Raw genomic sequence first — 26,225 nt, 5'->3', positions numbered from 1 at the left:
CTCTATCTAACTTTCAATACTCTTTAAGCTGATGTGTGGAAACTAGCAGCTATGATGTCTCCCATAAAAAACACACAGAATCAGAGTGATTCCTACTTTTTTTTCTTTGCAGCACATTTAGCAGTACCAATATGAAAGTCAAAATTAATCAATACTGAGCTGTGTGAATGTGAATTCAGCTTTGGAGTAAACTAAATCAACCGCTTGATGATGCAATTTCACCTGCCTTTAACTGCCCAAATCTGATAGCCTTTCACTGGGCTGAATACTCATCACTCCTCTTCCCCTGTTTCCTATACATAGAGTATAAAAAGAGATGTAACCTGACACCTCATTATGCTGGCAGACTATGTGCTGGCTTTGGTTTTGGGTACGTACACACATATGAAAAAAATCAACATATCTGAAGATACATTTAGATGAATCGGAAGTAAATCTTGAAAAATGTGCTAAGTTTGTTCAGAAGGAGCCTGGATAGCTAAGTCGGTAGAACATCTGACTTCTAATCTGAGGGTCCAGGGTTCAATTCCCTGTTTAGGCGTTAAGCTTTTAAATCTCAACAGATCACTTTGTATTGTTTAAATTTCAGCTTGTGCTTGAAGATTAGTTGCATGCTTAATGCACTTGTTTGACATGAGAAATAAAATGCTCTTATACACTAGAGAAAAAACAAAAAAACATGTCTTTGAGTATGTCCAAACTCACGACAAATTATTGATTATGTGCTTGGTTTTGGCTTTGAACAGTCATATTGAATGATAATTTTTCTGAGTATACTTAAATATGGACAGAAACATTTTTTTTTTAAATGTTGCAACAGTGCACTTAGAAAGAAAATTGGATAGCTCAGTCAGTAAAGCACCCGTCTTTTAATCTGAGGGTCCATTATTTACATCATTGTTCAGTTTTGAGGCTTTTTAACCTAGACCTATCATTTAGCTTTGTTTAAATCATACCTAGCTTTTCAGAAACAAATGTCATGTGGATATGAGGATTAACACTACTTTGGCAATTTTATGACTTGTTTTCTGCATTTTTCCCTCTGTAGACTCTATGTCTAACTTTCAGTACTCTTTAAGCTGATGGGTGGAAACTAGCAGCTATGATGTCTCCCATAAAAACACACAGAATCAGAGTGATTCCTACTTTTTTTTCTTTGCAGCACATTTAGCAGTACCAATATGAAAGTCAAAATTAATCAATGCTGAGCTGTGTGAATGTGAATTCAGCTTTGGAGTAAACTAAATCAACCGCTTGATGATGCAACTTCACCTGCCTTTAACTGCCCAAATCTGATAGCCTTTCACTGGGCTGAATACTCATCATTCCTCTTCCCCTGTTTCCTATACATAGAGTATAAAAAGAGATGTAACCTGACACCTCATTATGCTGGCAGACTATGTGCTGGCTTTGGTTTTGGGTATGTACACACATATGAAAAAAAATCAACATATCTGAAGATACATTTAGATGAATCGGAAGCAAATCTTGAAAAATGTGCTAAGTTTGATCAGAAGGAGCTTGGATAGCTCAGTCGGTAGAGCATCAGACTTTTAATCTGAGGGTCCAGGGTTCAAGTCCCTGTTCAGGCATTAAGCTTTTAAATCTCAACAGATTACTTTGTATTGTTTAAATCTCAGCTTGTGCTTGAAGATTAGTTGCATGCTTAATGCACTTGTTTGACATGAGAAATAAAATGCTCTTTTACACTAGAGAAAAAAACAAAAAACATGTCTTTGAATATGTCCAAATTCACGACAAATCATTGATTATGTGCTTGGTTTTGGCTTTGAACAGTCATATTGGATGATAATTTTTCTGAGTATACTTAAATATGGACAGAGACATTTTTTTTGAAAATGTAGCAAAAGTGCACTTAGAAAGAACCTGGATAGCTCAGTCTGTAAAGCACCCGTCTTTCAATCTGAGGGTCCATTATTTACGTCATTTTTCAGTTTTGAGGCTTTTTAACCTAGACCTATCATTTAGCTTTGTTTAAATCATACCTAGCTTTTCAGAAATAAATGTCATGTGGATATGAGGATTAACACTACTTTGGCAATTTTATGACTTGTTTTCTGCATTTTTCCCTCTGTAGACTCTATGTCTAACTTTCAGTACTCTTTAACCCCTTAACAACATCTGACGTACTAATACGCATCTGTGCCCTGGGACTTAAGAGCCAGACCCGTATTAGTACGTCATCGCGATCGCGCGCGCACACAGGCTGTACGGGCGCGATCGCCGCCGGGTGTCAGATGACACCCGGTACTATGTGCAGGGAGCAGTCCTGCACCGCTCCCAGCACATTAACCCCTGCGATGCTGCGATCGAAGTCGATCGCGGCATTGCGGGGGCAAGGGGAGGTGATCGCCGATACTCACCTCCTCTTCCGGCTTCCAGCGCAGTCTGCAAAGGCTTTCCGGGTGTTGCCATGACGACCCGATGTCACCAGACAGCAGGAAGATTGTTTGGACATGCGCAGTGCATCTCCAAACAATCTTCACACTGTGCACCGCTGATAGCCTGCATGGCATAGGGATGGTGCTGCATTTCTGTGCCATGCAGGCGATCAGAGAAAAAAAAGTGAAAGTCCCAGAGTGGGACAAAGTAATAAAGTGTATAAACTGTCTGAAAGTGGAAAAAAAAAAAAAAAAATTGCAAAAATATAAAAAAAAAAATAAAAAAAATAATCCACCAAAAATAAAAATATAATGTACCCATCAATAAATATTATTATATATATAAAAAAAAACAAAACAATAAAAGTACACATATTTGGTATCGCCGCGTCCGGAACAACCTGACCTATAAAACTGTCCCACTAGTTAACCCCTTCAGTGAACACGGTAAAAAAAAAAAAACGAAGCAAAAAACAATGCTTTATCACCATACCGCCAAACAAAAAGTGGAATAACACGCGATCAAAAAGACGCATATAAATAAAAATGATACCACTGAAAACGTCACCTTGTCCCGCAAAAAACAAGCTGCCATACAGCTCAATCAGCCGAAAAATAAAAAAGTTATAGCTCTCAGAATAAAGTGATGCTAAAAAATATTTTTTTCTATAAAATAGCTTTTATTGTGTATAAGCGCCAAAACATAGAAAAATGATACAAATGTGGTACCGCTGTAAACGTACTGACCCGAAGAATAAAGCTACCTCATCAATTTTACCACACGCGGAACAGAATGAAAAAAAAAAAAAGAAAACAATTACTGAATTGTTGGTTTTTGTTTATTCTGCCTCCCAAAAATCGGAATAGAAAGCGATCAAAAAATGTCACGTGCCTGAAAATGGCACCAATAACAACGTCAAGTCATCCCGCAAAAAACGAGCCGTCACATGACTGTCTGCCAAAATCTGGAAAAATTATAGCTCTCAAAATATGGCGATGCAAAAACTAGATTTTACAAAAAATGCGTCTTTTAGTGTGCGACAGCTGTCAGTCATAAAAACCCCATATGATTCTGGCATTGCTGTAATCACACCGACCTGAAGAATAAAGTCGTCTAATTACTTATACCACACAAGGAACGGCGTCAAAAATAAACTCTTGGGTTAGGATTGGGCTAGGGTTAGGGCTGGGTTTGGGGCTAGGGTTGTGCTGGGGCTAGGGTTGTGCTGGGGCTAGGGTTGTGCTAGGGCTAGGGTTGTGCTAGGGCTAGGGTTGTGCTAGGGTTAGGGCTGGGGTTGGGATTTTTTTCAAAAGTAAGAAAAAAAGATGACGATATGGCGACTAGTGTTGAGCGCAAGTGCTCGCTACTTGATTTTGCATCGGGTGCTCTGGTATGCATTGAGTATCGTGGGTATTTGAGTGACATGCTTGAGTCTCTGCCCCATATGCTTGGCGGCCAAAAAAACTTTACGGGGGTTGCCTGCCATGCACGAGCGATCCCCGCATGTTTTTTTTTTGGGTGTCTAATAACCGTGAAACATGCGGAGCAGGGACTCGAGCATGTCACTCGAGCACACGCTGTACATGGTGCATACCTGAGTACCCGATGCAAACTCAAGTAGCGAGCACTTGCGCTCAAGAATAATGACAACTTATTCAATATGATGACCTAATGTAAACAAATTCTGTGCCGTACCTCTGGGTTCAAAATGTTCACTATACACCTTAATAAAATCCTTGAGGGGTATAGTTTCCAAAATGGGGACACTTGTGGGGGAGCTCCACTGTTTAGGCACATCACGGGCTCTCCAAACGCGACATGGTGTCCGCTAACGAATTGAATGGAAAATCGGCTCAAATTGTTAGCGGACACCATGTTGCGTTTGGAGAGTCCCTGTGTGCCTAAACATTGGAGCTCCCCCACAAGTGACCCCATTTTGGAAACTAGACCCCCCAAGGCACCTATCTATATGCATAGTGAGCACTTGGAACCCCCAGGTGCTTCACAAATTGGTTCGTAAAAATGAAAAAGTGAAAAAAAAACACTTTTTCATTTTTATGAATCAATTTGTGAAGCACCTGGGGTTCCAAGTGCTCACTATGAATCTAGATAGGTGCCTTGGGGGGTCTAGTTTCCAAAATGGGGTCACTTGTGGGGGAGCTCCAATGTTTGGGCACACAGGGACTCTCCAAATGCAACATGATATCCACTAACAAATTGTCGGCTCAAATTGTTAGCGGACACCATGTTGCATTTGGAGAGTCCCTGTGTGCCCAAACATTGGAGCTCCCCCACAAGTGACCCCATTTTGGAAACTAGACCCCCCAAGGCACCTATCTAGATGCATAGTGAGCACTTGGAACCCCCAGGTGCTTCACAAATTGATTCGTAAAAATGAAAAAGTGTTTTTTTTTTCACTTTTTCATTTTTACGAATCAATTTGTGAAGCACCTGGGGGTTCCAAGTGCTCACTATGCATCTAGAAAGGTGCCTTGGGGGGGTCTAGCTTCCAAAATGGGGTCATTTGTGGGGGAGCTCCAAAGTTTGGGCACACAGGGGCTCTCCAAACACAACATGGCGTCCGCTAATTATTCAAGCAAATTTTACAATCAAAAAGTCAAATGGCGCTCCTTCCCTTCCGAGCCCTGCCGTGCGCCCAAACAGTGTTTTTTCCCCAAATATTGGGTATCTGCGTGCCCAGGGGAAATTGCACAGCAAATTTTGGGGTCCATTTTTTCTTGTTACCCCTGTGAAAATAAAAAAAATTGGGTCTAAAGTAACATTTTTGTGAAAAAAGTTAAATGTTCATTTTTTTCTTCCACATTCAAAAAATTCCTGTGAAGCACCTGAAGGGTTAATAAAGTTCTTGAATGTGGTTTTGAGCACCTTGAGGAGTGCAGTTTTTAGAATGGTGTCACTTTGGGTATTTTCTGTCATAAAGACCTCTCAAAGTGACTTCAAATGTGATGTGGTCCCTAAAAAAATGGTTTTGTAAATTTTGTTGGAAAAATGAGAAATCACTGGTCAACTTTTAACCCTTATAGCTCCCTAACAAAAAAAAATTTTGGTTCCTAAATTGTGCTGATGTAAATTAGACATGTGGGAAATGTTATTTATTAACTCTTTTGTGTGACATATCTCTCTGATTTCAGGGCTTAAAAATTCAAATTTTGAAAATTGTAAAATTTTCAAAATTTTCGCCAAATTTCCGTTTTTTTCACAAATAAACGCAAGTGATATCGAAGAAATTTTTCCACAATCATGAAGTACAATATGTCACAAAAAAAAATCTCAGAATCAGGGGGATCCGTTGAAGCGTTCCAGAGTAATTACCTCATAAAGTGACAGTGGTCAGAATTGTAAAAATTGGCCTGGTCATTAACGTGCAAACCACCCCCGGGGCTTAAGGGGTTAAGCTGATGGGTGGAAACTAGCAGCTATGATGTCTCCCATAAAAAACACACAGAATCAGAGTGATTCCTACTTTTTTTTCTTTGCAGCACATTTAGCAGTACCAATATGAAAGTCAAAATTAATCAATACTGAGCTGTGTGAATGTGAATTCAGCTTTGGAGTAAACTAAATCAACCGCTTGATGATGCAACTTCACCTGCCTTTAACTGCCCAAATCTGATAGCCTTTCACTGGGCTGAATGCTCTCCAATCCTCTTCCCCTGTTTCCTATACATAGAGTATAAAAAGAGATGTAACCTGACACCTCATTATGCTGGCAGACTATGTGCTGGCTTTGGTTTTGGGCATGTACACACATATGAAAAAAATCAACATATCTGAAGATACATTTAGATGAATCGGAAGTAAATCTTGAAAAATGTGCTAAATTTGGTCAAAAGGAGCCTGGATAGCTCAGTCGGTAGAGCATCAGACTTTTAATCTGGGGGTCCAGGGTTTAAGTCCCTGTTCAGGCATTAAGCTTTTAAATCTCAAAAGATCACTTTGTATTGTTTAAATCTCAGCTTGTGCTTGAAGATTAGTTGCATGCTTAATGCACTTGTTTGACATGAGAAATAAAATGCTCTTTTACACTAGAGAAAAAACAAAAAACATGTCTTTGAATATGTCCAAACTCACGACAAATCATTGATTATGTGCTTGGTTTTGGCTTTGAACAGTCATATTGAATGATAATTTTTCTGAATATACTTAAATATGGACAGAGACATTTTTTTTGAAAATGTTGCAACAGTGCACTTAAAAAGAAAATTGGATAGCTCAGTCAGTAAAGCACCCGTCTTTCAATCTGAGGGTCCATTATTTACGTCATTGTTCAGTTTTGAGGCTTTTTAACCTAGACCTATCATTTAGCTTTGTTTAAATCATACCTAGCTTTTCAGAAATAAATGTCATGTGGATATGAGGATTAACACTACTTTGGCAATTTTATGGCTTGTTTTCTGCATTTTTCCCTCTGTAGACTCTATGTCTAACTTTCAGTACTCTTTAACCCCTTAACAACATCTGACGTACTAATACGCGTCTGTGCCCTGGGACTTAAGAGCCAGACCCGTATTAGTACGTCATCGCGATCGCGCGTGCAGACAGGCTGTGCGGGCGCGATCGCCGCCGGGTGTCAGATGACACCCGGTACTATGTGCAGGGAGCAGTCCTGCACCGCTCCCAGCACATTAACCCCTGTGATGCTGCGATCGAAGTCGATCGAAGTCGATCGCGGCATTGCGGGGGCAAGGGGAGGTGATCGCCGATACTCACCTCCTCTTACGGCTTTCAGCGCAGTCTGCAAAGGCTTCCCGGGTGTTGCCATGACGACCCGATGTCGTCATGACAACATCCGGGTCACCAGACAGCAGGAAGATTGTTTGGACATGCGTAGTACATCTCCAAACAATCTTCACACTGTGCACCGCTGATAGCCTGCATGGCATAGGGATGGTGCTGCATTCCTGTGCCATGCAGGCGATCAGAGAAAAAAAAGTGAAAGTCCCAGAGTGGGACAAAGTAATAAAGTGTATAAACTGTCTGAAAGTGGAAAAAAAAAAAAATTGCAAAAATATAAAAAAAAAATAAAAAAAATAATCCAAAAAAAATAAAAATATAATGTACCCATCAATAAATATTATTATATATAAAAAAAAAAAAAAACAATAAAAGTACACATATTTGGTATCGCCGCGTCCGGAACAACCTGACCTATAAAACTTTCCCACTAGTTAACCCCTTCAGTGAGCACGGTAAAAAAAAAAAAAAAAAAAGCGAAGCAAAAAAACATGCTTTATCACCATACCGCCAAACAAAAAGTAAAATAACACGCGATCAAAAAGACGCATATAAATAAAAATGATACCACTGAAAACGTCACCTTGTCCCGCAAAAAACAAGCCACCATACAGCTCAATCAGCCAAAAAATAAAAAAGTTATAGCTCTCAGAATAAAGCGATGCTAAAAAATATTTTTTTCTATAAAATAGCTTTTATTGTGTATAAGCGCCAAAACATAGAAAAATGATACAAATGTGGTACCGCTGTAAACGTACTGACCCAAAGAATAAAGCTACCTCATCAATTTTACCACACGCGGAACAGAATAAAAAAAAAAAAGAAAACAATTCCTGAATTGTTGGTTTTTGTTTATTCTGCCTCCCAAAAATCGGAATAGAAAGTGATCAAAAAATGTCACGTGCCTGAAAATGGCACCAATAACAACGACAAGTCATCCCGCAAAAAACGAGCCGTCACATGACTGTCTCCAAAATCTGGAAAAATTATAGCTCTCAAAATATGGCGATGCAAAAACTAGATTTTACAAAAAATGCGTCTTTTAGTGTGCGACAGCTGTCAGTCATAAAAACCCCATATGATTCTGGCATTGCTGTAATCACACCGACCTGAAGAATAAAGTCATCTAATCACTTATACCACACAAGGAACGGCGTCAAAAATAAACTCTTGGGTTAGGATTGGGCTAGGGTTAGGGCTGGGTTTGGGGCTAGGGTTGTGCTGGGGCTAGGGTTGTGCTAGGGCTAGGGTTGTGCTAGGGTTAGGGCTGGGGTTGGGATTTTTTTCAAAAGTAAGAAAAAAAGATGACGATATGGCGACTAGTGTTGAGCGCAAGTGCTCGCTACTTGATTTTGCATCGGGTGCTCTGGTATGCATTGAGTATCGTGGGTATTTGAGTGACATGCTCGAGTCTCTGCCCCATATGCTTGGCGGCCAAAAAAACTTTACGGGGGTTGCCTGCCATGCACGAGCGATCCCCGCATGTTTTTTTTTTGGGTGTCTAATAACCGTGAAACATGCGGAGCAGGGACTCGAGCATGTCACTCGAGCACACGCTGTACATGGTGCATACCTGAGTACCCGATGCAAACTCAAGTAGCGAGCACTTGCGCTCAAGAATAATGACAACTATTCAATATGATGACCTAATGTAAACAAATTCTGTGCCGTACCTCTGGGTTCAAAATGTTCACTATACACCTTAATAAAATCCTTGAGGGGTATAGTTTCCAAAATGGGGACACTTGTGGGGGAGCTCCACTGTTTAGGCACATCACGGGCTCTCCAAACGCGACATGGTGTCCGCTAACGAATTGAATGGAAAATCGGCTCAAATTGTTAGCGGACACCATGTTGCGTTTGGAGAGCCCCTGTGTGCCTAAACATTGGAGCTCCCCCACAAGTGACCCCATTTTGGAAACTAGACCCCCCAAGGCACCTATCTAGATGCATAGTGAGCACTTGGAACCCCCAGGTGCTTCACAAATTGGTTCGTAAAAATGAAAAAGTGAAAAAAAAACACTTTTTAATTTTTATGAATCAATTTGTGAAGCACCTGGGGTTCCAAGTGCTCACTATGAATCTAGATAGGTGCCTTGGGGGGTCTAGATTCCAAAATGGGGTCACTTGTGGGGGAGCTCCAATGTTTGGGCACACAGGGACTCTCCAAATGCAACATGATATCCACTAACAAATTGTCGGCTCAAATTGTTAGCGGACACCATGTTGCATTTGGAGAGTCCCTGTGTGCCCAAACATTGGAGCTCCCCCACAAGTGACCCCATTTTGGAAACTAGACCCCCCAAGGCACCTATCTAGATGCATAGTGAGCACTTGGAACCCCCAGGTGCTTCACAAATTGATTCGTAAAAATGAAAAAGTGTTTTTTTTTTCACTTTTTCATTTTTACGAATCAATTTGTGAAGCACCTGGGGGTTCCAAGTGCTCACTATGCAGCTAGAAAGGTGCCGTGGGGGATCTAGTTTCCAAAATGGGTCACTTGTGGGGAAGCTCCAAAGTTTGGGCACACAGGGGCTCTCCAAACACAACATGGCGTCCGCTAATTAATCAAGCAAATTTTACAATCAAAAAGTCAAATGGCGCTCCTTCCCTTCCGAGCCCTGCCGTGCGCCCAAACAGTGTTTTTTCCCCAAATATTGGGTATCTGCGTGCCCAGGGGAAATTGCACAACAAATTTTGGGGTCCATTTTTTCTTGTTACCCCTGTGAAAATAAAAAAAATTGGGTCTAAAGTAACATTTTTGTGAAAAAAGTTAAATGTTCATTTTTTTCTTCCACATTCAAAAAATTCCTGTGAAGCACCTGAAGGGTTAATAAAGTTCTTGAATGTGGTTTTGAGCACCTTGAGGAGTGCAGTTTTTAGAATGGTGTCACTTTTGGGTATTTTCTGTCATAAAGACCTCTCAAAGTGACTTCAAATGTGATGCGGTCCCTAAAAAATGGTTTTGTAAATTTTGTTGGAAAAATGAGAAATCACTGGTCAACTTTTAACCGTTATAGCTCCCTAACAAAAAAAAATTTTGGTTCCTAAATTGTGCTGATGTAAAGTAGACATGTAGGAAATGTTATTTATTAACTCTTTTGTGTGACATATCTCTCTGATTTCAGGACTTAAAAATTCAAATTTTGAAAATTGTAAAATTTTCAAAATTTTTGCCAAATTTCCGTTTTTTTCACAAATAAACGCAAGTGATATCGAAGAAATTTTTCCACAATCATGAAGTACAATATGTCACAAAAAAAATCTCAGAATCAGGGGGATCCGTTGAAGCGTTCCAGAGTAATTACCTCATAAAGTGACAGTGGTCAGAATTGTAAAAATTTGCCTGGTCATTAACGTGCAAACCACCCTCGGGGCTTAAGGGGTTAAGCTGATGGGTGGAAACTAGCAGCTATGATGTCTCCCATAAAAAACACACAGAATCAAAGTGATTCCTACTTTTTTTTCTTTGCAGCACATTTAGCAGTACCAATATGAAAGTCAAAATTAATCAATACTGAGCTGTGTGAATGTGAATTCAGCTTTGGAGTAAACTAAATCAACGCTAGATGATGCAACTTCACTTGCCTTTAACTGCCCAAATCTGATAGCCTTTCACTGGGCTGAATGCTCTCCACTCCTCTTCCCCTGTTTCCTATACATAGAGTATAAAAAGAGATGTAACCTGACACCTCATTATGCTGGCAGACTATGTGCTGGCTTTGGTTTTGGGTATGTACACACATATGAAAAAAATCAACATATCTGAAGATACATTTAGATGAATCGGAAGTAAATCTTGAAAAATGTGCTAAGTTTGTTCAGAAGGAGCCTGATGGTCTACCAGTCGGTAGAGCATCAGACTTTTTATCTGAGGGTCCAGGGTTCAAGTCCCTGTTCAGGCGTTAAGCTTTTAAATCTCAACAGATCACTTTGTATTGTTTAAATCTCAGCTTGTGCTTGAAGATTAGTTGCATGCTTAATGCACTTGTTTGACATGAGAAATAAAATGCTCTTATACACTAGAGAAAAAACAAAAAAACATGTCTTTGAATATGTCCAAACTCACGACAAATTATTGATTATGTGCTTGGTTTTGGCTTTGAACAGTCATATTGAATGATAATTTTTCTGAATATACTTAAATATGGACAGAGACATTTTGCACCCGTCTTTTAATCTGAGGGTCCATTATTTACGTCATTGTTCAGTTTTGAGGCTTTTTAACCTAGACCTATCATTTAGCTTTGTTTAAATCATACCTAGCTTTTCAGAAATAAATGTCATGTGGATATGAGGATTAACACTACTTTGGCAATTTTATGACTTGTTTTCTGCATTTTTCCCTCTGTAGATGTGTCACCCTGGCCTGGATGTCACAAAATGTAATAAAGCTGTGTCTGAGAGCAATGGGGAGGTTCTCTAGTCAGGGGAACATTAGCATGCAATGCCTCCTGTCTCAGGCCAGTAGGGGGAGCAGGCTGACCCTATAAAAGCTGATACTTGTCCCAGAGCAGAGCAGGGACAGACAGTTGCACTGCACCTAAGAGGAAGTGTGGCAGGAGGAGAGCCACAAGCCAGAGACAAGAGGCGAAGCAAGCCTGTCTTGGCAGATAAGAGACTGACTTTACCAGACTTTGGTGTCTGAGGCTGGGAGGATTCTACATCCTCCAGCAGAGAAACAGTCCGCAAGGGACTGTATATTCCTTGGCCTAAGAAGCCTGGAGGCCCTGCCACAACAGAAGGGACCAGCAAAGCCGTACAAAGCTGGGAGCAGAAAGGAACCCACGTCGCAGGCCATACAGGCGAGAATACACGGAAAGCTCGGAAACGTGGGCTGTTACCCTATAACGAGGAGATAGCCAGAAGGAGCACAGAAAGCATGGTAGGCCTACACCCTCACCCTGACCAGGGCTAATTTCCCCGTTGCTCTCAGACATCCAGGTCCCCTCCTAGCCGGGACTGTTTATGGGTCAGTTTACCTGTTTTAGTAAAGACCCTGGACTGCAACTTGTTGTCTGTGTGCTCCTTGCTCCTCCAGCACTATCGGCACTGGGACTCTCACTACCATCACTCCCACCATCCACCACACTGTCCTGGGGCCGCACTCTTCCCGTGGGGAGTCACACCATCCCAGCTGCATATATCATTAGCCCCAGCGGTCTGCCCTGCAGCGGCGGTTCCTAATGACTGCAAATCCACGGGTGGCGTAGTCGGACATAATCAATAGCACATAACGGACTACCACTGGCCTGACCACCTGAGCCACGGAACCAGGTTGCCACTACTACCCCCATCGTTCCCTATTGCCCGGATCCGAGTGCCCCACGGCCCAGGGGGCGAGTCAGCTTTGGCGTAGTCAGCAGGATTTCGTGCTCGCAACCACCGGGTACTGCGTGCCTGAAAAAGACTTTTGTAACTTACCTGTGGCGAAGTTTCCCGCCGTCCGGAGTCGATTCCCGCCATCAGACGCCATCTTGGACCGTTTCCTGCCGTCTTCTGCCGTCTTCCCGCCATCCGCAGCTGTTTCCCGCCATCGGATGCCATCTTCAGGACGCCGCGCGGGAAGAAGAGGGGCGTGGACGTCAAAACCGCGCGAGATCCGAAGCTCCGCCTCACGCACCGACGCTGCGCAAGGTCCTGGAAGGGAGAGAGAGCGACGCTGACGTCATCAGGACGCGACGCCAGGTCCTCGTCCATATCAGCAGCAGCGGACCCGCGGCCTACAGAAGAGGATCGTCGGAAGGTAGGCCACGCTTAACTAGGGGGGATGAAGATATCGGACACAGAGGCGCCCACTACCACCAACGCAGCTGCAGCAGCGGTGATGCCCTTTTCTCTGCCCTACATCCCTGGAGCGGCCTGGCTGCCCAAGTACTCAGGGGAGCCCCATGCCCTAACTGACTTTAAGGAAAGGCTGTACAGTTTGTTCCAGGTTTACCCCCTGACAGAGGAACAGAAGGACAGCATACTAACAGGGCAGTTAACTGGCGCAGCCCAAAGGGAGGTAAAATCATGGCCCACTGAGGAGAAAAGGACTGTGAAGGGTATTCTGGCCCGGCTGCGGGGTACCTTTGACACACGTACCTCCGCTGAGATTAAAATGAGGTTCTATGGATGTAAGCAGCGGGCACAGGACAGCATCAGAGACTATGCCCTAAATCTGCAGGAAGCCTTGAGGGCTATTCAACAAACTGACCCTGGCAGTGTGCAGGAAACGGATAAGCTGCTAACAGAAAAATTCATAGAAGGTCTGCTGTCTAGCGCCCACAGGGCCCAACTGCGCCACATGTTCTTTCAGAACCCCGACCTGACCTTTGCCGAATTTAAGGACAGGGCCATTAGGGTGCTCCGTGAATCTGCAACCAGTGGCGCTATAAACCCCCGGCGCCCTGCTCTCACCTACCACCAGGAGGCGGTGCCCTCCTCTATGGACCCCGTGGGGGCTGATGCACAGGCCCTGAACCAAGTCCCGTCGAAAGACCTGCACCACCAAGTCCAGGAGCTGACCAGGAGCGCCGCGGTGTTGACCAGGACCGTCCTGGCGTTGCAAGTGGACCCGTCAAGACCCATCGAGCTGGCTTCAAGTCCGGAGGATGTCCCGTGGTGTCGACAGAGGAGGATCCCGTCGTTCCGAGGGAGGCCCACAGACCGCTACGCAGAGGATGGACAGCCCATTTGCCGTCGATGCAACCAGCCCGGACACATTTCCAGGTACTGTAATTTAAACGGGTCCAACCTGGGGCAGAGGGCCAACCCCCAGGCATAAGATCACCAGGCCCTTATAATTGGCGTGATAAGTACATTGGGGGGCGCCCGGTTTTACCCGTGGTGCTGGACGGTATCCCCATGAGCTCCTTGCTGGATACTGGGTCACAAGTAACCACTATCCCTTATGTACTTTTTAAGCAGTATTGGACTGATGCTGATATCACACGGTATCCAGACAGTAACTTGAGCATCATCGCCAGTAATGGCTTACCCATGCCGCAGATGGGGTTCAAGGAGATGACCATAAAAATTGGTAAAGTTGAACTACCGGCACAGGGAGTGATTATTGTGGACATTGACCGTCGTGAAAGTCACCCTAAAATAACTGTGGGTACTAATGTAATTGAAAATTGTCTTTCAGAGGTAATTGTAATTCTACAACAGGTGGCGGTGAATGCTAGTTCCAGCCAACAGAGAGTCCTCAACAAGGAGATAAAAGCCCTGATGAGACGGCAGCAGGTAGAACTGTCTGGTGGTGAGATCGGTAGAGTAAGACTGAGTAACCCATTCCCCATTTCCATGCCTCCCAAAAGTGAAATGATGATCTGGTGTCGGACTGCAATCGGGTTGAGAGGTAGAGACTACCAAGCCATGGTAGAACCCGTGTACTCAGACAGCAGGCCCACCATTTTGACAGCCCGGGGGGTGGTTGATGTCCGTCATGGGAGGGTGCCCGTCCGCATCCTCAACATTGGGGAGAGGGAAGTGCACTTACCCAGGTACGCTACACTCGCCAAACTGTTTGTTGTCGAACACAAAGCTATCAGGGAACCCTTGCCTCCATCTCCACAGGCGGAGGGTAATGGCTCCCAGAAACAAAAGGAGGACTGGTGCCAGAAACTCCATGTGGGTGCTGACTCCACTCCCCTGCACCAAAAGCAAGGAGTCTACCGGGTGGTACAGGAGTACGAGAGAGTCTTTAGTAAGCACCCGCTAGACTTCGGCAGAGTAAAGGGGATAGAACACCACATCCCCACAGGGAGCCACCCACCGATAAAAGAAAGACACCGACCTGTACCCCCTGCACATTATCAGAACGCAAAGGGCATGCTAAGAGAAATGAAGGAAGCTGGGGTCATTAGACATAGCTGTAGCCCCTGGGCAGCCCCCTTGGTTCTGGTGAAAAAGAAAGACGGCACCATGAGAATGTGCGTGGACTATAGACAAATCAACCGTATCACCTACAAAGACGCATATCCGCTGCCTAGAATAGAGGAGTCTTTAGCCGCACTAAAATCTGCTAACTTCTTTTCTACTTTGGACTTTACTAGCGGGTTCTGGCAGGTTCCTGTGGCAGAGGCTGACAAGGAGAAGACCACCTTCACCACCCCGATGGGACTGAGCGAATTCAACTGTATGCCTTTCGGGCTCTGCAAAGCACCAGGGACCTTCCAGCGGCTGATGGAATGCTGTCTAGGGCACCGAAACTTTGAGACGGTCCTCCTTTACCTGGACGACGTGATCGTCTATTCGAAGACCTACGAGGACCATCTCAAGCACCTGGCCGAGGTGTTCGAAGCCCTGGCAGGCTACGGCCTGAAGGTGAAACCATCGAAGTGTCACCTGTTGAAACCAAAGGTCCAGTACCTAGGGCACGTGGTAAGCGCGGAAGGAGTAGCCCCCGACCCTGACAAGGTCACGGCAATCAAGAGCTGGCCAAGTCCCTCGAACATCAAAGAGGTGAGACAGTTTCTCGGGTTGGTAGGCTACTACCGAAGATTCATCCCCGGGTTCACTAAGATGGCAGCTCCTATGCAGGACCTCCTGATCGGACAGTCTAAGTCCAGGAGCCAAAAGCCGCCCTTCAAGTGGGATAAACAGGAAGAGGAGTCCTTCCGCCAGCTAAAGATGGCCCTCACAGGGGACGAGATCCTGGCCTACCCTGATTATGGCCAGCCTTTCATTCTCCACACAGATGCCAGTAATGTAGGACTGGGAGCCGTACTGTCCCAAAACCAACAGGGCAGAGAACGGGTGACCGCATACGCCAGCCGGAAGCTGAGGCCCACCGAGAGGAACCCGGAGAATTACAGCTCCTTCAAGCTAGAATTCTTGGCGGTGGTGTGGGCCGTGACGGAACACTTCAAGCATTACCTGGCCTCCGCGAAGTTCACCGTGTACACGGACAACAACCCGTTGACACACCTGGACAATGCAAGACTGGGTGCCCTAGAGCAGCGGTGGATGGCCCGTCTCTCCAACTATGACTTCGTGATCAAGTACCGGGCCGGCAAAACCAATGCCAACGCTGACACCCTATCGAGGATGCCTCACTTGCCTGAAGGTGACGAAGACCCAGAAGAGCTGGAGGAGGTAGAACTCCCCGCGTTTCACCGGTATGGAGCCGCTCAATACTCCCACCGCGTGAAGGAGGAGGATCTAACAACCGTGATGATAAATCCCCTACCTCACCACAGCTGGGCCGAGACCCAAGATATTGACCCTGCCATCCGCCTGGTGAAAGATCTGCTGACCCAGGAAGATGCCCGCATAGATCCGGATGCTCCAGAGGAAGCCAAGCAGCTATGGAAAGAGAAGAGCAAGCTGTTCCTCTACGAAGGCAAGTTGTGCAGAAGGATTGTCAACCACCGGACGCACGAGCTGACCTGGCAAGTCGTGGTCCCAAGACGGGATGCAGCTATGGTCCTGGGGGCTTACCATGACAGAGCGGGACACTTCGGTTGGAAGAAACTGGAGTTCCTACTAAGAGGAAGGTTCTTTTGGGTCGGCATGAGAGGAGCTGTAGAAAAGTGGTGCAGAGACTGTGGCCCTTGTCACCTGAGGAGGAAGGACCGCACCAGCCAGAAGACACCCTTGAGGCCCATCGTCACCACGCAGCCTCTTGAGCTGGTAGCTCTGGACCATGTCAAATTGGCTCCCAGCCGGTCAGGATACATCTATGCCCTGACAATCGTGGACCACTATTCCCGTTTTCTAGTGGTGGTCCCGGTAAAGGACTTGACAGCCCAAACAGCGGCCAGAGTCTTCCAGCAATACTTCTGCCGTCCACACGGGTATCCGGAACAGGTCCTGACAGACCAGGGTCCAGCGTTCGAGGCTGAAATCTTCCAGGAGTTCTGCAACCTCTATGGCTGTAAAAAGATTCGTACAACTCCTTACCACCCCAAAACCAACGGGATGTGTGAGAAGATGAACAATATAGTCATTGATCTCCTGAAGACGTTGCCCCTGGAGGAACGCAGCCTGTGGCCAGAAAAACTGCCGGACCTGATAGACCTATACAACAATATCCCGGTGAATGCTACCAACTGCACCCCGGCTTACCTGATGCGAGCTAAACCAGGTAAGCTGCCCGTAGACCTGGAGATGGGAGTCCTAATACCTGAGGACACCTCCCCGGGTGCGGACTGGGATACGGAAAGGCAACTGCAGTACAAGAAGGTACAGGAGAGTGTGGAGAAGAACCTGGCCCAGGTGAGAGAGAGGCAAGAAAAACTCTTCAATCAACACGCCCCTGCTGGTCCCCTAGAACCTGGTGAGCAAGTCCTAAAGTGAAAAAGAAGTCTACATAAGTTGGACGACCAGTGGGAAAAGGAACCCTACACCGTACTGCAGTCTGACTACGACAACCCAAAGGTGTGCGTAATCACCAAGGACGGAGGAGAAACCACTAGTGTCGTCTCCAGAGACCACCTCAAAAGGTGCCCCGAGCAACTCCGTAGTGCAGAAGAAGATCAGAGTGACCTTGAACCCGCAGAGGACAAGGAAGAAATGATCAGCACCGTTCTCGGAGAGTTCCCTCAGTCCTGGACTCGCATAAATGATGCCATAGTGGTACCCGTCCTGCATTTCCTGCAACCGGCACAGCAGCAACCAACACCAGAGCCGGAAAGTGAAGAGGAGCAAGCGGTTCCAGAGGCAGAAGAGCCTGTACCAGCAGCCAAGGAGAGTCAACCCTCTGCTGACAGTGAGCCTGCCATGCCTGCGGTAAGCCAAAGGACTCGCAGACAGCTGCCTGCCCTACCTGTACACCCAGCTAGTAGCTGTACCCCTAACGCTAGTGGGGAATGCCAGGTTGGTCCACCACCAGACAGTGGGTTAAGGAGGTCAACCAGGAGCACAAAGGGGCAGATACCCGCTCGCTGGAGAATATAGAGTGTACTAAAATTGTAAATGACAATGTTGCCAAATGTTGAATTGTTTGCCAAGTTACATGCTTGTTTGGTAATTCTGTGTTTCAGTTTCTTGCAGCTACCGTAAGGACTCAAAGGTTATGGACTTTTTGTAACCGGAACCTTGTATGGACTGCGTTTGGAGCCTAACCAAGGAATGAACTAAGACTGTGAAGGACTTGGGGTAGGACAGACCCCCACCTGTTTAAGGCTCCCCGTTGTATTGGTGATATGGACACCCGGTCACAGGCCACACTGTGACCTTAAGAACTCAAGCTGTGCGTCGTCTTTCTATTAATGTTTTATGGTTATGCATATAATCCTTGTTTATTGTTTAGTCCCGGAGTACTAAATTTCACTAGGGGGGAATGTGTCACCCTTGCCTGGATGCCACAAAATGTAATAAAGCTGTGTCTGAGAGCAAGGGGGAGGTTCTCTAGTCAGGGGAACATTAGCATGCAATGCCTCCTGTCTCAGGCCAGTAGGGGGAGCAGGCTGCCCCTATAAAAGCTGGTACTGGGGGCAGGGTTAGAGAGAACTTGATGGCCTGTCTCAGCACTGAGACTTGTCCCAGAGCAGAGCAGGGACAGACAGTTGCACTGCACCTAAGAGGAAGTGTGGCAGGAGGAGAGCCACAAGCCAGAGACAAGAGGCGAAGCAAGCCTGTCTTGGCAGATAAGAGACTGACTTTACCAGACTTTGGTGTCTGAGGCTGGGAGGATTCTACATCCTCCAGCAGAGAAACAGTCCGCAAGGGACTGTATATTCCTTGGCCTAAGAAGCCTGGAGGCCCTGCCACAACAGAAGGGACCAGCAAAGCCGTACAAGGCTGGGAGCAGAAAGGAACCCACGTTGCAGGCCATACAGGCGAGAATACATGGAAACGTGGGCTGTTACCCTATAACGAGGAGATAGCCAGAAGGAGCACAGAAAGCACGGTAGGCCTACACCCTCACCCTGACCAGGGCCAATTTCCCCGTTACTCTCAGACATCCAGGTCCCATCCTAGCTGGGACTGTTTATGGGTCAGTTTACCTGTTTTAGTAAAGACCCTGGACTGCAACTTGTTGTCTGTGTGCTCCTTGCTCCTCCAGCACTATCGGCACCGGGACTCTCACTAACATGACTCCCACCATCCACCACACTGCCGTGGGGCCGCACTCTTCCCGTGGGGAGTCACACCATCCCAGCTGCATATATCATCAGCCCCAGCAGTCTGCCCTGCAGCGGCGGTTCATAATGACCGCAAATCCACGGGTGGCGTAGTCGGACATAATCAATAGCACATAACGGACTACCACTGGCCTGACCACCCTGAGCCACGGAACCGGGTTGCCACTACTACCCCCATTGTTCCCTATTGCCCGGATCCGAGTGCCCCACGGCCCAGGGGGCGAGTCATAGACTCTATGTCTAACTTTCAATACTCTTTAAGCTGATGTGTGGAAACTAACAGCTATGATGTCTCCCATAAAAAAACACACAGAATCAGAGTGATTCCTACTTTTTTTTCTTTGCAGCACATTTAGCAGTACCAATATGAAAGTCAAAATTAATCAATACTGAGCTGTGTGAATGTGAATTCAGCTTTGGAGTAAATTAAATCAATTGCTTGATGATGCAGCTTCACCTGCCTTTAACTGCCCAAATCTCATAGCCTTTCACTTGGCTGAACACTCATCACTCCTCTTTCCCTGTTTCCTATACATAGAGTATAAAAAGAGATGTAGCCTGACACCTCATTATGCTGGCAGACTATGTGCTGGCTTTGGTTTTGGGCATGTACACACATATGAAAAAAATCAACATGTCTGAAGATACATTTAGATGAATCGGAAGTAATTCTTGATAAATGTGCTAAGTTTGTTTGAAAAAAGCCTGGATAGCTCAGTCGGTAGAGCATCAGACTTTTAATCTGAGGGTCCAGGTTTCAAGTACCTGTTCAGGCATTAAGTTTTTAAATCTCAATAGATCACTTTGTATTGTTTAAACCTCAGCTTGTGCTTGAAGATTAATTGCATGCTTAATGCACTTGTTTGACATGAGAAATAAAATGCTCTTTTACACTAGAGAAAACAACAAAAAACATGTCTTTGAATATGTCCAAACTCACGACAAATCATTGATTATGTGCTTGGTTTTGGATTTGAACAGTCATATTGAATGATAATTTTTCTGAGTATATTTAAAAATAGACAGAGACATTTTTTTTGAAAATGTTGCAAAAGTGCACTTATACAGAACCTGGATAGCTCAGTCAATAAAGCACCCGTCTTTTAATCTGAGGGTCCGTTATTTACATCATTGTTCAGTTTGGAGGCTTTTTAACCTAGACCTATCATTTAGCTTTGCTTAAAACATACCTAGCTTTTAAGAAATAAATGTCATGTGGATATGAGGATTAACACTACTTTGGCAATTTTATGACTTGTTTTCTGCATTTTTCCCTCTGTAGACTCTATGTCTAACTTTCAGTACTCTTTAAGCTGATGGGTGGAAAATAGCAGCTATGATGTCTCCCATAAAAAACACACAGAATCAGAGTGATTCCTACTTTTTTTTCTTTGCAGCACATTTAACAGTACCAATATGAAAGTCAAAATTAATCAATACTGAGCTGTGTGAATGTGAATTCAGCTTTGGAGTAAACTAAATCAATCGCTTGATGATGCAGCTTCACCTGCCTTTAACTGCCCAAATCTGATAACCTTTCACCTGGCTGAATACTCATCACTCCTCTTCCCCTGTTTCCTATACATAGAGTATAATAAGAGTTGTAACCTGACACCTCATTATGCTGGCAGACTATGTGCTGGCTTTGGTTTTGGGTATGTACACACATATGAGAAAAATCAACATATCTGAAGATACATTTAGAAGAATTGGAAGTAAATCTTGAAAAATGTGCTTAGATTGTTTGGAAGGAGCCTAGATAGCTCAGTCGGTAGAGCATCAGACTTTTAATCTGAGGGTCCAGGGTTCAAGTCCCTGTTCAGGTGTTAAATTTTTAAATCTCAACAGATCACTTTGTATAGTTTAAATCTCAGCTTGTGCTTGAAGATTAGTGCATGCTTAATGCACTTGTTTGACATGAGAAATAAAATGCTCTTTTACACTAGAGAAAAAAACAAAAAACATGTCTTTGACTATGTCCAAACTCACGACAAATCATTGATTATGTGCTTGGTTTTGGCTTTGAACAGTCATATTGAATGATAATTTTTCTGAGTATACTTAAATATGGACAGAGACATTTTTTTTGAAAATGTTGCAAAAGTGCACTTAGAAAGAACCTGGATAGCTCAGTCAGTAAAGCACCCGTCTTTTAATCTGAGGGTCCATTATTTACGTCATTGTTCAGTTTGGAGGCTTTTTAACCTAGACCTATCATTTAGCTTTGTTAAAACATACCTAGCTTTTCAGAAATAAATGTCATGTGGATATGAGGATTAACACTACTTAGCCAATTTTATGACTTGTTTTCTGCATTTTTCCCTTTGTAGACTCTATGTCTAACTTTCAGTACTCTTTAAGCTGATGGGTGGAAACTAGCAACTATGATGTCTCCCATAAAAAACACACAGAATCAGAGTGATTCCTACTTTTTTTTTCTTTGCAGCACATTTAGCAGTACCAATATGAAAATCAAAATTAATAAATACTGAGCTGTGTGAATGTGAATTCAGCTTTGGAGTAAACTAAATCAATCGCTTGATGATGCAGCTTCACCTGCCTTTAACTGCCCAAATCTGATAGCCTTTCACTGGGCTGAATACTCATCACTCCTCTTCCCCTGTTTCCTATACATAGAGTATAATAAGAGATGTAACCTGACACCTCATTATGCTGGCAGACTATGTGCTGGCTTTGGTTTTGGGTATGTACACACATATGAAAAAAATCAACATATCTGAAGATACATTTAGAAGAATCGGAAGTAAATCTTGAAAAATGTGCTTAGATTGTTTGGAAGGAGCCTGGATAGCTCAGTCGGTAGAGCATCAGACTTTTAATCTTAGGGTCCAGGATTCAAGTTCCTGTTCAGTCGTTAAATTTTTAAATCTCAACAGATCACTTTGTATTGTTTAAATCTCAGCTTGTGCTTGAAGATTAGTGCATGCTTAATGCACTTGTTTGATATGAGAAATAAAATGCTCTTTTACACTAGAGAAAACAACAAATAACATGTCTTTGAATATGTCAAAACTCACGACAAATCATTGATTATGTGCTTGGTTTTTGCTTTGATCAGTCATATTGAATGATAATTTTTCTGAGTATACTTAAATATGGACAGAGACATTTTTTTTGAAAATTTTGCAAAAGTGCACTTAGACTGAACCTTAGTGTTGAGCCACCCCCGTAGTGTTCGGGTTCGGTTCGGTTCGTCGAACACCCGGATGTTCGAGGAACTGTTCGTCGAACACCTTAGAACACCGTCGAACACCGTTAAAACCAAAGGCAGGCAAACAAAAACACATAGAAACACATAGAAAACACCTGCAAAGGTGTCCAAAAGCTGACAAACTGCTCAGAAGACACTCTCTTTAAAAAAGCCGGCCGGCAAATTCAGCAGCGGCATACACCGGTACCGACAATTTAGACAAGAAGGAATAGAGCATCACACATAGATTAGATAGATAGAAACATGTCAGTCACACATATAAGAAGCACAGTGACAGTGTTGGTTACTGCACTTGTCATTTAGTGTAAAGGATTTATTAAAAAAAATATTAGTGTTTTCATGCACCGTCTCTTTAAAAAAGCCGGCCGGCAATTCAGCATCTGTACCCGACAATTTAGAACAGAAAGAATAGAGCTTCACACATAGATTAGATAGATAGAAACATGTCAGTCACATATATAATAAGTACAGTGATAGTGTTGCTTACTATACTTGTCATTTAGTGTAAAGGATTTATTTAAAAAAATAATAGTGTTTTCATGCACTGTCTCTTTAAAAAAGCCGGCCGGCAATTCAGCAGCGGTACCCGACAATTTATAACAGAAAGATAGAGCATCACACATAGATTAGATAGATAGAAACATGTCAGTCACATATATATGAAGTACAGTGATAGTGTTGGTTACTGTACTTGTCATTTAGTATTAAAATAAAGGATTTATTATTAAAAAAATTGGCGTGGGGTTCCCCTTAATTTTAGGCTCTAGCGGAGGTTAAGCAGACGGCTGGGGCAGATGTTTGAAGCCTGGGAAGGGGGTAATACCCACGGAGCTTCCCAGGCTACTAATATCAGCCCCCAGCTGAATACATAGCCTTTACTAGCTATTAAAATGGGGGACCCCCCAAAAAAAATGACGTGGGGTCCCCCCTAATTTAATAGCTAGCAAAGGCTAGGCAGACAGCTAGGGGCTGATATTAATAGCCCAGGAAGGGAGCCATGAATATTGGCCCCCTCCCAGGCTAGAAACACCAGCCGTCAGCCGCCCCAGAAATGGCGCATTCATAGGATGCGCCAATTCTGGCACTTAGCCTCGCTCTTCCACGCTGCCCTGGTGCGGTGGCAGGGGGTAATAGGGTTGGGGTTGATGTCAGCTTATAATGCCAGCTGACATCAAGCCCAGGTTAGTAATGGAGAGGCGTCTATAAGACACCCCCATTACTAACCCCATAGTCAAAGTTAAAAAAAACACAAACACCCAGAATAAAGTCCTTTAATTGAAATAAAGACACAATCCTTTATTGTTCTAAATTAAACCATACTTACCATCACGCCCATTCCAGCTGAAGCCAACGATCTCCTGCAATAAAAGAAAAATAATAAAGCAACCTCATCCTTACCTTTCCATGGTTCCCACGACAGCTTCAGCTCTGCTACATCGAGATGACAGGCTGGACCGCAGCAGAACGCTGCCATCCAGCCTGTCATCCCGCAGACACTGAGAAGCGCAGGCTTGCTTGCGCTGCTCAGCGTCTCTCTGTGACGACATCCAGATGAGCCGAGTTCATGTCCAATGAACTCGGCTCACCTCATGCACGTCACTGACAGCGTGGGAAAATTCTCACGCTGAAGCGCTGATTGCAGGAGAATTTTCCCACGCTGTCAGTGACGTGCAGGAGGTGAGCTGAGTTCATTGGACATGAGCTCACCTCATGCACATCACTGACAGCGTGGGAGAATTCTCCTGCACTCAGCACTTCAGCGTGAGAATTTTCCCACGCTGTCAGTGACGTGCATGAGGTGAGCCGAGTTCATTGGACATGAACTCGGCTCATCTGGATGTCGTCACAGAGAGACGCTGAGCAGCGCAAGCAAGCCTGCGCTTCTCAGTGTCTGCGGGATGACAGGCTGGATGGCAGCGTTCTGCTGCGGTCCAGCCTGTCATCTCGATGTAGCAGAGCTGAAGCTGTCGTGGGAACCATGGAAAGGTAAGGATGAGGTTGGTTTATTATTTTTCTTTTATTGCAGGAGATCGTTGGCTTCAGCTGGAATGGGTGTGATGGTAAGTATGGTTTAATTTAGAACAATAAAGAATTGTGTCTTTATTTCAATTAAAGGACTTTATTCTGGGTGTTGTGTTTTTTTTAAATACTTTACTAGAAATTCATGGCGGTCATGTCTAATACTGGCGTGACCCCATGAATTTTGGGCTTGGGGCCAGCTGATAATACCAAGCTGGCCCTAACCCCTTTATTACCCAGTGAGCCACCGCACCAGAGCCCTGGATGAGTTGGGTACAGCGCCAGAAGATGGCGCTTCTATGAACGCGCCATTTTCCGGGGTGGCTGCGGACTGCAATTTGTAGCGGGGGGGGGGCCCAGAAAGCTTGGGCCTCCCTGCGCTGCAGATTCCAGCCCCCAGCTGCCTAGTTGTACCTGGCTGGACACAAAAATAGGGCGAAGCCCCACGTACTTTTTTTTTAATTATTTCATGAAATTCATGAAATAATTAAGAAAAAAAAGTCCTTCCCTATATTGTTGTGTCCGGCCAGGTACAAATAGGCAGCTGGTGGTTGGGGGCAGCCCGTTCCTGCCTGCTGTACCTGGCTGGACACAAATATAGTGCGAAGCCCCACTTCAATTTTTTTAATTATTTCATGAAATTCATGAAATAATTAAGAAAAAAAAGGGCTTCCCTATATTGTTGTGTCCGGCCAGGTACAAATAGGCAGCTGGTGGATGGGGGCAGCCCGTTCCTGCCTGCTGTACCTGGCTGGACACAAATATAGTGCGAAGCCCCAGTTCAATTTTTTTAAATTATTTCAGGAAATTCATGAAATAATTTAAAAAAAATTGACGTGGGGCTTCGCCCTATATTTGTGTCCAGTCAGGTGCAGCAGGCAGGAACGGGCTGCCCCCATCCACCAGCTGCCTATTTGTACCTGGCCGGACACAACAATATAGGGAAGCCCTTTTTTTCTTAATTATTTCATGAAATAATTTAAAGAAAATTGACGTGGGGCTTCGCCCTGTTTTTGTGTCCAGCCAGGTACAACTAGGCAGCTGGGGGCTGGAATCCGCAGCGCAGGGAGGCCCAAGCTTTCTGGGCCACCCCCGCTGCAAATTGCAGTCCGCAGCCACCCCGGAAAATGGCGCGTTCATAGAAGCGCCATCTTCTGGCGCTGTACCCAACTCATCCAGGGCCCTGATGCGGTGGCTCACTGGGTAATAAAGGGGTTAGGGCCAGCTTGGCATTATCAGCTGGCCCTAAGCCCGAAATTCATGGGGTCACGCCAATATTAGACATGACCACCATGAATTTCTAGTAAAGTATTTAAAAAAAACACAACACCCAGAAAAAAGTCCTTTAATTGAAATAAACACACAATTCTTTATTGTTCTAAATTAAACCATACTTACCATCACGCCCATTCCAGCTGAAGCCAACGATCTCCTGAAATAAAAGAAAAATAATAAAGCAACATCATCCTTACCTTTCCATGGTTCCCATGACAGCTTCAGCTCTGCTACATCGAGATGACAGGCTGGACCGCAGCAGAACGCTGCCATCCAGCCTGTCATCCCGCAGACACTGAGAAGCGCAGGCTTGCTTGCGCTCCACAGTGTCTCTCTGTGAGGGCATCCAGATGAGCCGAGTTAATGTCCAATGAACTCGGCTCACCTCATGCACGTCACTGACAGCGTGGGAAAATTCTCCTGCACTCAGCGCTTCAGCGTGGGAGAATTCTCACACTGAAGCG

The 26,225-nt window shown here is 44.7% G+C and overlaps 5 non-coding genes across 5 annotated transcripts; all 5 read left to right on the top strand.

Moving 5' to 3' along the window:
- The first annotated feature begins 468 nt into the window (after positions 1–468).
- TRNAR-UCU (transfer RNA arginine (anticodon UCU)) lies at positions 469–541 on the top strand. The gene has a single exon. It is a non-coding gene; the product is annotated as a tRNA-Arg (tRNA).
- A 978-nt stretch (positions 542–1,519) lies between these two features.
- TRNAK-UUU (transfer RNA lysine (anticodon UUU)) lies at positions 1,520–1,592 on the top strand. Its single transcript has one exon. It is a non-coding gene; the product is annotated as a tRNA-Lys (tRNA).
- A 4,667-nt stretch (positions 1,593–6,259) lies between these two features.
- Positions 6,260–6,332, top strand: TRNAK-UUU (transfer RNA lysine (anticodon UUU)). Its single transcript has one exon. It is a non-coding gene; the product is annotated as a tRNA-Lys (tRNA).
- Positions 6,333–19,938: 13,606 nt separating this feature from the next.
- TRNAK-UUU (transfer RNA lysine (anticodon UUU)) lies at positions 19,939–20,011 on the top strand. Its single transcript has one exon. It is a non-coding gene; the product is annotated as a tRNA-Lys (tRNA).
- A 977-nt stretch (positions 20,012–20,988) lies between these two features.
- Positions 20,989–21,061, top strand: TRNAK-UUU (transfer RNA lysine (anticodon UUU)). The gene has a single exon. It is a non-coding gene; the product is annotated as a tRNA-Lys (tRNA).
- Positions 21,062–26,225: the final 5,164 nt, after the last annotated feature.

Source organism: Phyllobates terribilis, unplaced genomic scaffold (genome assembly GCF_046119375.1).
Source record: "Phyllobates terribilis strain yellow unplaced genomic scaffold, ASM4611937v1 Scaffold_1__5_contigs__length_1240528914, whole genome shotgun sequence".
NCBI lineage: Eukaryota > Metazoa > Chordata > Amphibia > Anura > Dendrobatidae > Phyllobates > Phyllobates terribilis.
This window is presented reverse-complemented; position numbering and strand designations above follow the sequence as displayed.